Below are 15,799 nucleotides of genomic sequence, written 5' to 3'. Positions count from 1 at the left end.
AGAGGAAGAAAGGAAATATTAACCCTACTGTATACTTGACGAAGCCAAGTTGTGTGGTATGATTCTTGTGCTAGCAAAAAGAGCTTGAATCAATTCAGTCCCAGTTGATATATCCTGGTCTATAGCTGATGAGCAAAACTTACTGAACAGGATGCTATTTTTGGTCCATCTCTACAGTAGTGGCATTGCAGAGGAGGTGTGGGACTTGTTGCAGAAGGCTAAAGGGTATTGTAGTGTTTACCTGAAATTCCAGCCACTTCAGCTGAGAGCACAACAAAGATTTCTAAAAATGTGGAATCTTTACATACTGGCAGTTTCAAAGACGAGCATGTGAGGAAAGTAGTTGAAACTGGGAAATGAGAAAAAGTAACAATGCAATATTTGTAATAGTTATGAAACTGTTGGAAAGAGTGTTTGTAAAAGTGCAGGGCACATTTCTTAGTTTACTTTCTCATTTTGTGCATTTATAAGGGTAAGCAATTATTGTTTGTTAAGACAGCCGTGTCATAGTGATTGTTGAAATATTTTGAATTGTCCCTGAGTTCTCTAATGCTTGCTCTGACCAATGATGTAACACCATCATTAGTGCAATTTAGTTTCTGGTAAAGAATTACAGAGGCTTAAGTAAAAAGGATTTCTGGTGTTGTGCAGAATGAGAGTGACTTCTGTTTCTTGAAAGGTAGAATTTTTTTGTGTATACCTGTATGGTCAGTAAATTTTCTTACTGTCCATTCAGTGAGTCAACATTAGTCAAATGAAGGTAGAAAAAATTAATGCAGCAGTTCCATAATAGCCGGCCACTAAAGGGTAGCTGGCCTAGGCTTAATGACGTAAATGCAGAAAACAGCAGTACTTGCAGAACTGAAAATGAGGCGTTAGAACTGGATCATTGCAGGTAGCCACATCGTATATTCCCATTCATGGATTTATTGAACTACATCCTTATACTAATTACTGCTTTTCTCATGCGTGTGAGGGTTGGAAACCTTTTAATTTCCAGCCTAAATATATTCAGAATTATTTTAAACTTGCTTATCTTTGTGCCAACTTTGTCCTTTATTTAATAGCTCTCCTCTTCCCCATATATTTATTTCATTTCAGCCTTCATCTTGCTAGACTGAATCAGCATAGTCATTTCAGTCCGTTCCAATACCATTCTCCACTGACCATTTTAGGAGCCCTTCCTTCCTTGCACTTTGTTCTCATTTAAGTCCCCGTATCTTGCGTATTGGTGACAAGAATTGCAGGTGTTACTCCAGTTTGTGTACTACCAGCAGCTTGTATCGCATTTTTGATACTTCACTACCTGTGCTAGAAATTTCTCACTGATTGTGTTTTAGGATTACTGTTGCTGTTCTTGGGAATTCTGTCACAGTGACAACTCTTTATACAAGGTATCTTTTTCTCTGCTGTTTTTTTATAACTGGTGAGTCTCAGATTAGAGCAGAAATCCTTTTTATTACACAAAATCTTTCCCACTGTTCAGTGCCATACCAGTCTGATTTCTCCAGGTCTCAAAGTCCTTTATGACACTCTGATCTTCCCTTAGGATACCATCACCAGTGCCACCAGCTTTGGGCTCCAGCAAATTTTGTGGAGGTACTCCTGGATTTTGTGCTGTCTTTAATGAAAATCCAGAGTCTGAGACTGACTTCTGAGAAATTCCAGTAGTACTACTCTTAGCTTGATAGCTTACCTTTCCTTTATCTCATTTCCATACGTGGTCAGCATCTCACCCACCTCACCAGTTCTTGTATCAAGTCCCATTTTCTCCAGATGAATTACTAAATTTTCTGTCTGGCACGCAGTGTTTTATCAAAATATTTTTCTTAAAACAAGTCAGATGCAGGAGAACTAATCTGTCTGCTGTGCAGCTAAAGTCCACCACATTTCACCCATGAAAAACAATAGTTATTTTGCCAAAGAAGATTAGATGAATCAGACTTCATCTCTTCTTGGTAAGCCTGTGCAATGTTTATTCCAGTCTCTATTCACCTCAGTATGTTTTTACTTACTTTCCTTCAAAATTTGTTCTGAAGCTTTGCCTGATATTGAGAACAGCTCTGACAATAACCAATTTCACCTTTCCCTCCTCCCTTTTTTAAGTATAAGCCTTGTGTTTGCTTTCGTATTCTCTTTACATGACAAATATATTAAAAATCTGCCTTACTTGCAAGGCCACGTGTAGGACAGAGGGGGAGGACTTCATGAGATGGAGAAGGAAGTGCCCTTTATGATGAAGGAAGTGGCATGATTTCAAAAAGGGGATGTTTAATATAAAGCAGATTCTCTTGCAGATTTTATAGAAGTCAGTTTGGCACATACTTGGGGTACCTTCATGTGGGTAGCTGTGAAAACTTAAGCTTCTTTAAGACTTAAAGCCTTTATGAAAGGACAGAGGACCTGTGGCTATTTACATGTTGAAACACCAAAAGCATCGGCTGGGGTCTGCACTGTCAGCATGACAGGAGCAAGGTCCATTGCCCGTGAGCAGCGAGCGAGCTGCCTGGGCCCAGGAGGTGCCAGGCCAGGCACCACGGCAGGGCTACAGTGCAGAGACATGCCGTCACCCGGGTGGCTTTATGTCCCAAAGCGGGTGTCTGCACTGCTCCTCCTGGGAGGTGACAGAAATCCATCCTCCGCTCTGGCAGCGGGGCCGCTTGGTTTGGGGGTACAGCTTCAGCTGCGTTCCCACTTGTACTGTCAAAAACCTCTGATAGTTTGAACTTACATCTTAAAAACCTTGACTGTGCTGATTTTACTGTCAAAGAAATTTCCCTCATGTCTTTCAGGCATGAGAAGGAAAAAAAGAAAGACGTCTGTAAGCTTTAGCTTCCTGCTAAATCTACTGAAGAACAGTGAAACCCCTTTGTTGTGTGAAGAAGCGCTGGCCTTCTCTAAAATAAATGAATAAATAGGTAACACAAGGAGAAATCAGTTGAGTCCATTTTGAATCGGTTCCAGTTTGAGCTCATCTGCTGACTGAGGTCAGTCTGGTTCGGTTTTAGCACAGGCTGTTGTGAAAACAGGAGTAGGTGATGTCCTGCAGGCAGGTCCGTGAGGGGCTGCAGGGCTGGGAGAGGGGCTGCCTCTGGTGCCACTTTCTCTGCTGGAACCAAGGCACCATTGACTGCCCTCCCACGGAGCCCCAGCTTCTCGCCAGCTCCTTCGCTTCCCCAGCTCTGCCTGGTGGGATGGGAGAGACAGAGGAGAATTGTACTGTGGCGGTGGGAGCGGGAACGGTGCTAATGCTATATCTGGGCAGCAAGAGATAGAAACTTGTAAGAAAAGAAAAGTAAAGCTCTCTTCCCCCACCCTTGACAAGTCTGCGTGCCCTGCTAGATATATGCACACACATCAATGCAGTGGGACACACCACCCAGGGTACCAGCATAGGTGCAACTTGCAGGTGATTTTTGTAGTAAAACCAGAGTAGTTCTCTATGGGAGAAACAGAAATCAGAGCTATCACCTGCCACGGCGGAGCTGTTTGGCTGCAAGTTACCTCCAGCAGGAGCAGAAATGTTTGCACTGACCAGGTTTTAGTTCCTCACGCCCAACAAGTCCCGACTGGGGACAGGGGGTTTCCATTTTTAGTTGAGCTGTTACTCTGAGCTGCCAAGAGCAATGCACTTTCTCAGTCTTTGCCAGTTCGGGCTCAACAGAAATCTCTGAATAATGATCCAGGTTGGGATCCAGTTTAAAAAAAAAAAAACAAACAACCAAAAAACCAAAACCACAGAGGTTTAGAATGGCTTCAGTTCAGACTCTCTTTAATTCCTTGCTGGGGAAAATTTATTGCTGTTGAATTTTAATCCACCATAAGAAAAGTTTCTACTACTTTTCTCAAGTTTAAATGGGAAGGGGTTGACGTTTATTTTTCTCATAAAGCCAATCTGGTGCTTCTTTTGCTGTAGTGATTTTGAAACCAACATTTCTAATCTGTCCTATTGGTGATGGAGAAATTTAACTATTTCCCCAAAAAAGCATTTGAAATCTCAATTGTTTCTTGTTGGTTTGTTTGGAAATGTTATGTCTGTAACTTGTCACCGTAGATTGGGAAACACTTTCCTTTTCCAGTTTTATTACTTCACAATTTTTAAATAGATGGAAATAACCTGTATGTACAGATGTCACAGCTGATCAGATTCAGTCAAGAGAGAACTGGAGACTGCTTTTGTGGGCACGATGGTATTTTTTTCAAATGAATTTATATTGTTTAGCTTGTTGTGAACCAGTTTATTTTAAGAGAAGCAAGGCTAGTACACTTGGCTCTTATGCAATGTCTCGAGACATGACTGGGATAATGTTTTGTAAAAAACGAGCCAAGCAATAATACTAAATCTTGAGAACTAATTTTAAACTGAAATGCAGAAGCAAAGAAAGGTCTTGTCTCAGACAACTTTCATTTTTCCTATCTGAAATTGCTAAGTGTCTGCAATGGGATTAATGGGAGAGAATTTCTAAGCAGGTTAGCTTAGCTTCTTTTTCAAATACAGTCATAGTCCAACAGAGAAATTTCAGCTGAAGGTTTTTGCCTGCCTTTTTGTTGTTGGTGGTTCTGAGAAATCATTATTTTCATCTTTGTCGCTATTCTGTGATCCTCATGCATACAAACATATTTCTGGAGTGATAATATGCTTGGGAAAATAAGACCCTCAAGGAAAAATTAAGACAATTACTCATGGTCAGGGTGGAATAAAGTGATAGAAAAGATATAACTGTCTTCAGGAATCTCAAGGCATGATGTAAAAATTACTTTATTCAGCTCTCGTAGTCAACAAGGACAAAACAAATAATGGATTTACAATACAAAAGAGAAAATGTATATCAAATAACAATGACAACAACAAAGCTAGAGACTAGATAAGTAATGGAACAAGCTACAAGGGAATACTGTGAAGTGATTAACACCAGAGACATTATAGTTTAGACCAGATTTCCTCCTTATTGTCCTGATTCTGATAGTTTGCAAAGATGTGACCTCAGCAAGCCTTACTGTGTTTGCGGGGCCTCTTTCCCCATCTCCCACACATTCTCCTCATTTATACTCAAGGGCTTTTTACACCAAGCCTGATGAGGAGAGAACCTGCACTACTTCACTTCTGCCTGACCTGGGTGATTCTCTAAGCTTCTTTATAATCTGAAAGGTTTGGGGTTATAATGAATTATGTCTGTTAATATATAATGCAAATGCCCTAGGATATAGAGCAGGAATTAATTTTAAAATGTTTGCACTTTCTAAAATACTTTTAAGCAAAAGGTCTGTTTCCCAGATTAAATTACAAATTTAGTAAAATACAATATGTTTTAACTTATTAGGTTTTTTTACAGTGGTATGACTGAAATGCTGATTTAATGTTTCAGCCTATGAAGAACAGCAATAACATAAAGTAGGGCAATATTACAGCCTAATTTAACATTTCTAAAACATAACTTTTGATGACAGTAGTTTTACCTATCCAAAACTATGCTCTGGCAGCAGTAGTATCACACAGCTCAGTTTGTATTAGTGTATGAAGTGAAAAACTCCACTAAAGTAGCTTATGAGCTGAATGTGCCGCTTGGAAATGTGTTGTTTAAATAGCTTCTCTTGTTAAGCTTGTGGTCTAATTGACTTGATTTTCCGCTTGCCTTTCAAGAGGTTAAGTTTGACATCTGAAGAGTTAATGTTAACTAACGTCCTTCTGGAGATTCATTAATGTTCACAAAGCCATTTGAAGATGCTTGCCACTTACGCAGTGCATTATGGTGATGATCTCAGATAAACACACTAACAAGCACTGAGGTTCAATGTTTCCCAAGCAGCTTGCACCCTACCACATCACTGTTTTTCTTTTCTGTGCGTAGCAATTACTCAGTTTGGTCTATGTTAAAAGAGTATGCTTCAGCAGTTTTATTTTTGCTCTGCCAGTCTGACTTTGGGACTCTAGCCCAGATAGTTAAAAACATAATTTACAGATTAAGACAATTTGTAGGGGGAGAAAGCAATTTAGGCAGTTGTGGTTAGATAACTGAAGTGCAGTTTTCACAGTGAGTTAATGACCTTCGCCTCAGCAAGTCCAACTGGGTTCCAACAGCGACTGAGTTCGCGAGGAGAGGGCAGATTTGCATGTCCCCACAGATCACTAGGTTGTCGCTGCATCGCACTGCTGGTTGCCTATGGCATACCAAGAACAGAATAGCAGGTGGGCTATAGACATGCTAGCGTGTTGCCAGCCTGGGGTATATTGCACAGGGTTTTGCCTGTGCAAACTAGTATCCAGTGGCCAGTTTCTTCTTTCTCACATTTTACATTCACAAAAGGGTGGGAAAAAATTATTTGGCAATTTGGCACATATATTTATAAATACACATATGTTAAAGGAGGTACATAGTTTGTAGGGATGCAGAAGGGGAGGGAGGAGAGGTGCTAGTGCTAAGGTGGGTTGTCCTAAATGGAGCTGTAGTAGTGGTGGTACTGCACATAGTTTCAAAGGAGTCAAGGAAAGCTAGTAGGTGTGCATCTCCTGGTTCTTGAGCAAGCAATGTAGTTTCAACACAGTTCAGAACCAGATCTGAAATGAAAGATGAGCTGCCATCGCTCTAGGATGTGTGATACACTGAATTCCCTCACCTTAATCACAGGCAATAATTTTTTTTACTGATATTGATGTCATCTTTCCCTGTGTCTCATTCTGTTACCTTGTTTGGCATTTTGAGTATATCTGGGATTGATTCAAAGCACATGGTTGAATTTAGAGTGCTTTTGTTCTGTTGCCTTTTCTGTGATGGCAGAGGAGCTAGCCCAAGTTTAGCTGTGTTACTCACTTACTTGCTAGATAACTGGTCATTTGCCCTCCCAGCTTTAGCACTTCAGGAGCTAGCCCGGCTGATTAGGCAGAGGTATCAGGCAGCCAGCCTGCCTGATACCCCGCCACAAAGGTAGCCTAACAGCCTGTCAGAAAAGTGCACCAAAGGAGGCATCTCGTATACGGACGCCTCTAATGGTAAGTACAGAGGGTTTGTGGCTGGTCTGTGCCAGGGCTGCATGGCTAACTCAGTTGCAACCTTTTTTCTAATAGGGGAATGACTTGGTACCAGGAAAAAGGTTCTTTCCCTTCCTGGCTTGACTGCTGGTTTGTTGGCTTCTCCATCTGCTCATTTGTTTTTCTTCCTTGCAGTTCTCCTGCTGTTGCTCACTTGTAAGATCAAACACCAAAAAAAAAAAAAAGTTTTTTCCACCAGTTGTCTTACACAATGACCACATAATTTCTTTGCACTATAACTTTAAACATTTGATTTTAATGAGGAGGTCTGCGTGAGGGAAGGGGGAGTGGGAGCTGCTTAGGTAGCAAGGGGGGACCTAAAAAAACTATAGACTTCCCAGGTTACTGTTTGCAGTGTTTTTCCTGCAGGGTTTTCATAGGCTCCTTTAAGTTTTGCTTACAGATGGAGCCCTAGCCAGCCTATTTAAAGCAGAATTAATTTTCAGTGACAGCTCCTCTCTTGTGAATCGAAACAGCATGGTCTGTATTTCAAATAGTAACCAGAGTATATTCTTGATGAAGTATCTCACAGATGGTCTTTGGAGAGACGCGAGCTATAACCTGTAATACAGTCTATGTAACTTCCTAATAAAGAAAATGGGTAATTAGAGGTAAGAGTGTGCTTTTTAGCAAGAATCCCTTCAGGAGGAGAGGCAATAATCTGGTGCTCTCTAGAACAGTCAGAGTAAGAAGAGAAAAGTCAGCAATCCTGCCATGAAAGGTAGTTTCTCGGTGTACTGCTCGTGGAAGGAGACATCAAGGAGACGCACAGGCAGAGGCAGAGCAAGTGCCCATTTCTTCTGCACCCAGGAACTTCTGACTCCAGCCCTCAGTGTTCTGGGTCTGTGGTGCTGCAACAGTTAATAGAAAATGTGCCAAAGTATAGCATTTAGCAATAAACTTTGCCGATGGGTGTTGTAGGGCTAAAAAGAGTGGTTACGCAGTGTGACTGCCTTTATGCTGCTCTTTATAAATGCTGAGAATATCTACCTCCCCCGTTACTACTGTCATTCTTCCTGATTTGTCTGGCGATACAGTTAAGGCTAGTTTCTCTGAGGGCTTAGGAGAGAAAGGATGCAACAGGGAAGGGACTAGGGTATCAATGTGTAACAGATGTGATAAGGTGTTTCCCTTGATAGGTCTGAACTTAGCTGGCCTTCTGTCAATGCCACTATCTGTGTCAGTCGGATTTCAAGTAGACAGACAGTCTGTGGGCTTAGAAATTGCCAGAAATGCTTTTTTATATGTTTGGGATTTTTTTTTAAGCTTTCATGTAGCCATCATTGCCTTGTGTGCTTTGCAAGGTGTCAGGAACCTGACAGAGCAGCAGTGTTATGTTTTGTAAGAAGGTTTTGCATAGTATGTTTACTTGTTAAACAAGCTTCTGTAGCTGCTGCTTTATTATGTGTAATTCCTTCTTATTCTATATGTTTACTAGAAGTGACCGTAAAGACTTCATAGTCTCTAAGCAAATTTATCACATTAATCGGTTAACATTCTTTTATATTGTTATTCAGGGATACTGTAAATATGCTGGAGTGTAATCACAGATCTGTGCTTGCAGATCTATGTCTTTTTTTCACAAAAAACATTCCTTTTTGATACGACAAATACAAGCCCTTGTTTTTTCATACCATTTCCACTCTCATGGAGTTTTCTCCTAGAAGTGCATGACTAATTCGAATGAAGTGCTCTCTCACCTCTGAAAATAATACTCCAATTTATCCATCAGGTTTTAAAACTGCATTTTCTTGTTGTTATTGATCACTGCTTTTTTTTATACTGGGAGTAGTGGAGGAGTGAAGAGGGAAGCAGAGTACTTTCCTGTTTGCCCAACAGTGTGCTGTGACACATTGTAGAGGCAGTTCAAAGTTATTTATATCTGGCACCTGTTTTATCACAAATAAAAATAGGCTGCTTTTGAAGGAGATGGGGAACCCTTATCAGCACGATGCTGACTCTTTGTAATCTTTTTCGTTTCCTTGTTGCATATAAAAGCCTTTTTAGTAACTCTCCTCTCTTCGCACTTTGGCTTTCTGTTTGCATTTCCAAACCACGATGTTCAGTCTTCAGGTCCGTTCTAAGTAGGAGAGGTGCAGTGAAGTGTCCATATTTACTGAGAGCTGCAAAAGGAGTTATTTTTACGAAGTCAACCTGCTTGCGTAGACGCTACTGGCTTCACTGGTTTCTTTCAGTTCACCATCAGCTCTGGATGTGGCAGGGTGAGTCTGCCCGGATATTGCTCTTCAGCTGCCTCCTTATGGATGTAGCCCAGGTGCCACCTCTGAACTGCTGGATCTGTTGGTAGTGATGAGTGTGGGGCTTTATTGACTTGTGCTGCAATAGTCAGGGTTCTTCTTCCAGCACTTTTATTTGGGACAGTGATAGAAGCGGATTTTTCAATAGTGACTCCTTTATTTAACGGTATCTTGGGGAGTGGAGGTGTGTTTCTGACACAGCAGCAGTCACCTTCAAAGTGAATCTGTGTAAGTTAGTGAAGAGCCTGGGGCTGCATGTGCCATAAACATCCTAATTCTGCCTGTCTGGTCAGGCTTGAGACTTCGTGGAATCCTTGTTTTTCATTGCATAGTGAAATTTATTCTCAGCCTTGAAAAAGGAAAGCTTACAGACTGTAAGAAGCCTTTTATGTGTACTTTTCTTCCAGTTTCCCTCTATAGCTCCCCCAATGAGAAGTCTCATTGGTTCAGAGAAATGTTGCCTTATGTCTTTATGAGGAGTTTGAGTTGGTAAGTTGTGCTGCATGTTTAGCAATTTCATATCGTTTCTATTCCAACTAAACATGTAATCAGGTAAGGTAAGTTGTTGAAGGTCTCTTGTAGCTGTGTATTGCTGGGTAATTTCGGTGCTCTGGAAATGCTACATACCAGGTTAAAGAGGGGGCATTTTTGCCCTACTTTACATTTTTTATTGTTTTCCCAAGTAATTGTGTGTTTGCTACTTTGGTGCAGAAATTTTGGATTTGGATTCACTCCTGATATCCTTGTCTGGGATTACATTTTCTGAGACACACACACGCGCCCACACCCATGGGGAAACCAGTGGCACATCTTGCACAGTTCAGTGGTGCAGTGAGCTTCATTATCCCCTTTTTGTTTCAAAGCAGGCGAAACAAAACCCTCGCATAATTCACCTAGATTTGGAATTTAACAAATGCGGCTTAGCTTATTGCATTGTTTTGCTGTGTCTTGAAGCTTAGTTGGTTGTATCTTACTCTCTCAATCAAATTAAAAAGGATGAGTGGCTTTTGTTCTAATACCAGTTTGAGCCTTCTAAACAGCACTGTTCCCTAGGAAAGAAAATTACACGATTGACAGCAATATTACTACTTCATTACTGCACTGCTATTGCTAGTGACCTTCCTTGCCTTAAATTACACTGTTTCCCTATCATGTGCCAGAAAGGTAGCCAAAGGTTTTCTCTCAAATTATTGCCAGCAGACTACAGGGATCAGTGGTGTAGATAACTTGGCAATCGCTGTATTCCTGCAGTATTAGGTGCGCTTTTTCTTACGTACTCTATGTGTTACTGAGAGAATTTTTGATTGCGTATATAAAAATGGTCATGGCAGTAGTTATTTTTACTGTATCACATCTTCAGGGAGAAGCAGAAATTACAGTGTTGCTTCTCCTGAGAGCTAGTGAGAATTAGTTGCTCTTTGGTTGTCTTCTGTGATTGGCAAATAATAATCCTAGGGGAGGCTGTGCCAAGTGGAGATAATATTTCCCAGGTCCATATTGCACCCTTCATTTGTGGATCTTGCTGCACTTCAGAAAGTGCAATGGATCTTTCCACCCACCTCCTCTCTGATCAAATATTATCATCTTCAATCTGTGAAATTGGGGAAAACAACAGAGGGGATAAATGACTCACCCAGAATTAAGCAGCAGCTCAGTAATAGAAAACACAGATCTCTCTGAAGATTGGATCGCATGGATCCCAGGTACCTTTCAGACAGGCAGATGTTTCCGAACCCCTCTCTCCCTGGGGCTTTGCAACCTAGTTTCCCAGGGCTCTGCATCACTGCTTCCCTCATCTCAAAATTGTGCTGATGCAATTTCAAGATGCTTTTCTTGATGAGTTTCATGGTGCACAGGATCCATTAATACCACCCGCAGCACAGAGGCTTACTCCTCACCACAGGTGTCTGTCTGTCCCTTTATGTGTGACAGCATTAATGCCAGGTGACCATATTTATATGGCTGACTGAATAATTTGATTGATTTAAGCTGTCTGCCTGCCCTTGAAATATTTGAGAATACACAGCAACGTTATCACTTTTATTTATTATCTGCTTAATCAAATCTATTCTAGTTGTATTTTGTAGACCAATTGTACATGGCTGACATCCATGAATTAGGTAGCTCATTTGTGATTAGTGAATTGTCTTTGATATGCATTCCCAATGTGATGCGTCCAAGCCTTAAATTTACAGAAAAATGACTGTTTAAATCACCTCAACTTGTCCCCCCATAGCATCGTGAATGGATTTTGAAAATAATGGATTGGGCAGTTCCTAATTTCAAACGTTCCTCTTCATGATAGATACGGCTATTTATTATTTTGCTTTCACACCAGTACAACCTTTTTAATTTCTTGAATTCAAGAACTTCACAATGGAGGTCAGAATGACCATATGCCATTTTAAAGATGTGGTGAGGAATGAGTATCTAGTATCAACATAGGAGTTTAGCAGAGTCAGGAAGAAAGCAGAGGTTTCTTCAGATCAAGGGCAGTACCTTGCCTAGAGAGGTGTATTACTGTGTCTCTGTCTGCTGTTGTAGCTTTGGGGGGAGGGAGGGGTTATCTCTGTGTTACTTCCAAGTATTGCATAAAATAAATTCTAAGATTAAAAAATTGTATTCATATTTTTTTTCCCTGTCCAAGTGGAAAGTAGCTATAGATATCTACACGTAGCCTACTTTTTAAGGTGGGGGAAAGATATAATCAGCACTTCCAGCTATCAGCCACCTTCTTTTGAACTGGTGACCTTTTGTTCATACTGCTTTGGACAGTGAGGTAACACACCACCCTGGTGTCTGGTCTGGTGTGCACTTGTCCTTTCCTGGAGTCTGTCTTACATGCAGAAATGACTATTGTCTGTATTCAGTTCACCACAGCAACTTTGAAATTTAAATCTCTGCTGTACTTCAAGTCAAACAGTTATTGAAATATCATCATGTAATCTGTGCCCTTCCAAGACAGGCTTATGCAAATATGCAAATACCTAACTGTTCTTGACACAGCTAGAAGAAATTCGGCCCTGATGATGATGTTTCTCATGGGAAAAGGCATTTAGACATGGGGTAAAAATGAAGGTATAACTCTTTTCTTTTTTCTCAATTTGTTTTCTTTTTCCTGTTGTTTTCTACTAATCCACAGAGGAACAACATAACATACCGAATCTGTTTACCGCTCGAACAGTCTGAGATGCTTGAATGTCTTTGTTATAATTTAGGAAATGAACTGACAGACAAAATTGTGTTGGGTAGTCGCTAAAAATATACACTGAAGGAACCACGTAAACTCCCAGGTAGAAATTAGCTCTTTTTTTGCCAGTGCAATTTGTGATGAGAAATGAACTAAGCTTCTTCCTCAAAGTCGCAGCTATAGATCAGCTAGAAGCTTGAAGGACTACTTGAAACCTGAGAGGTGGCACGTTGATCTACAGTTCTGAGAATTGTGCCAAGAAAGGAAAATCAACAAGATCTTCACCTGATTTATGTAGGCCAGACATCTGTGACTTGCCTTTCGAAGGTGATCTCACAAAGGCGTAATTAAAACTTGATGATGTTATTAAATAATCATGATGATTTGTGTCCCTGTGTTGCAGCCATGTGTGTGTTTTTGTGTGGTTATAAATGTGGTTAGTCCCTGCTCGTGAAAATGAAGGTTAGAGAGTGCTGGGCTTACGGGCAGGAATTTTGCATGCAGCTCTTATGTAGAATGTCTCCAAATGATTCTAATGCTGGACCTCTGTTTCAGTTTGCAACTAGTCAAATTGCAAGTTAGTGAAAAAATAAATCCAAGAAGTTTTTACTTAGTCAACCTGAGCAGCCTCTAAATTTGCCCACTCTGCAAAGAGAGGCAGTGCTCTGATATTGGAGATGCTGACTTGGGGCTGGAGAGAGTGGGGTAAGACTGCAGGTTGTGACTCGGTCTTACTCTGGTCTGGAAACCACTAGTAACACAGTATTGCCTTTTCCTTCATCCTCATCTTACCTGTCAGAAAGAGAAAGAAAGTACTGGGACAAGGGTTGTCTGTCATTAGATATTTAAACACTCTGAGCAGAACATAGACATGACCTGAGCTGCAGCCTATAGATATGCTATAATATAAAATACTGCTGATATGCTTCATTTGTGATTTTTCCATTGAATTGTATTATTTTGGATAGAATTTTCGAGACATATGAAAAGCTGCCTTTGAAGTTGAGCATGGATATTTTTGTTTTCCTCTACTATCTGGATGCTGGTGGGAATTTTGAAGAAGCTGTTTATCATTTGATTTTGAATTTTTCTTAGGATTTGTTTTGTGCTTTAAGACATTGATCCTGCTTTCTAACAGGCCTGACTTTCTCCATTTATATCAATAGCAGTGATTTTTACTCTTTCATTTTCAGACCGAAAAGACATAAAACACAGTATGTTGCCTAGTTATAAAAAAAAAAAAGGCGGGGGGGAGGTGGCACCTCTGATTCTGCATGCAGAACAGTCAACACAGTAGATAAGTTTTGGGGCTGATTATCATAAGAAGCATGAGTTAGAACTGATGATCAAGGTTCTGAGGATCCCTAGCCTTTCCATTAATTTTGATTTATTGATTTTTATGAGCAGGAGCAGTGATAAGCTCAGGCTCTGAGGAGGATCAGAAATGCCAGTGCGTGTCAAGGGTTATTGCCTTGTTTCATGCTGTGATTTATACAGCGAAGGTACTGGCTGCATTCTTCTGCTTGGTGTTATTTTATTTCTTCTCATCATTATAGTATTTCATGACTTAAAGACAAGTGCCCTCTGAGAATCTGTTCTGTGGTGTTTCTGACATTATTACAGACTGAAGGTCTGATTATTGGAAGTGCTGAGCCCTTGCAGCTCCAGTGGAATGAATGGAAGCTGAAGGTGCTCTGAAAATCATGCCTGAGGCATTTTATTCTTTTAAAGGGATTGAGTCGTGCCTCATAAATATAGGTCTCTGCTTTGACTAATTCCCCCTTGACTGCACATCCTTTGAAGTAAATGGAGTTTATTTGATTAGAATGAAACCTGTGCTCCAAAATTAACTCTCATTCTCACTACGTAGCCGAGGAATTGATTAGATCTTAGTAAATCTGATGTTAAAATTAAGCTTCAAATTTACAATTAAGCTTCAGACTTTTGCTTTATGATTGGAATACTGCATGTTGGGAAAGATCAGAAACCCTTTTCCTTTGAGGGTTCAGGTGATTCTAAGAACAACTCATGTTCCTATGGCAGAGCTACTGGTGCCGCAGAGGTAACTAAACACACTGAAAGGGTAGTTTTGTGGGTAGAAGAGGTACTGGGCCCAGGTGTTTGCAATTGATGCAGGGATTCAGCCTGCCTGAGCCATTCGCATTCTCCTGCAGAGTCTTAATTCTAATTTCTCCAGTTCCACTGAGAGAAAGCAGATGTCAGACAGTGATCCAGCCTCAGGAAAAGGAAGTGGATTTATCCCAATGCTTGATAATTCTGCTGTTCTTGCAGAGGAGGAAGCTTGCCTAAACAGTGGCTGTTTGGTCCTGAAGTAAGGGAAGATGCTGCTGTACAGGCATGGGAGTGACTGCTGGACAAGTCCAAAGGAGCACTCGTGCAGAGGTGAAAGCTGAAGCTGAGAGATTTGGGGACTGTATATATGAAGAAAGGCTTAGTCAACTTGACTTTTTTTGTTAGTTTTTTAAGAACATAAATATGCAACCTACTGAGGTGGCCCTGCAAGTCATGGCAAGGATTAAGGGTCCTTTTCAGTCCTTGGCTAAAGCCCCTTCTGTTCCCAGGTTGGTCAGATGTGCCCAGAGGTCAGCATTGCTTCAGCCCTTATTTTTTGAAAATCCATTCTTTGCACAAGGAGATTCACAGCAGTCTTGCCAAATTGTACTTTTCCTTTTTGGGATCATCATTATAGTATTCTTCTATTTTTTTTCCTTCCTTAAAGCCAGTATTTGACTAAAAAAAGAAAATTTGGGTTTGGGTTTTTTTTTTCCCCATCTTAGATGAGGGACACATGACAGAAGATCCATTCCTTTTGTTTCCAGTTATTTTCAAAGAACAGATTTAATCAGTTACATTCTCGTCTATATGTCTGTCTAGATTTCTCTGGTTACCTCTGTGGTATATCCATGTACAATATGGTAGATCATCTGCTGTGTCAGCAGAGCTTCACATTTCAATGTGTACATTGATCTAATACTATTTTGTGACTGATGAGGTTTGGTGTTGGTTCTCAGCAGGCAATATGGTACATGCTGTTAGCAGTGGGGAAGGCTGTTGTTTTGATGAGGAGACTTGTGCTTCTTCCCTGTGTCTCTCTGTCCCGGCCTGAACAACAAAACTTGGCACAAACCAAACACCCTTTGAGAGACTATTCAGGCAAACAGGTAGTTGCTTCCTCTTGTTCTTGCTGCTGGTCTCCTGCAGACAGGCTCTATACGGTGTTTCATTGTCTTGACTGTAGACTAAGGCAGGCTTTTTGGGATAATGTTTTGACATCCTTTGCTACTAGAACTGAGGGATCCCTCT

General features: G+C 40.7%; 1 protein-coding gene across 6 annotated transcripts in view; it reads left to right on the top strand.

Moving 5' to 3' along the window:
* Nucleotides 1–15,799, top strand: part of ELMO1 (engulfment and cell motility 1) — a 311,109-nt gene that overhangs the window by 188,214 nt on the left and 107,096 nt on the right. The gene's annotated exons all lie outside the window — the stretch shown is intronic.

Source organism: Ciconia boyciana, chromosome 2 (assembly GCF_034638445.1).
Source record: "Ciconia boyciana chromosome 2, ASM3463844v1, whole genome shotgun sequence".
NCBI lineage: Eukaryota > Metazoa > Chordata > Aves > Ciconiiformes > Ciconiidae > Ciconia > Ciconia boyciana.
Note: the sequence above shows the minus strand (reverse complement) of the source record. Positions and strands in the feature narration are given on the sequence as shown.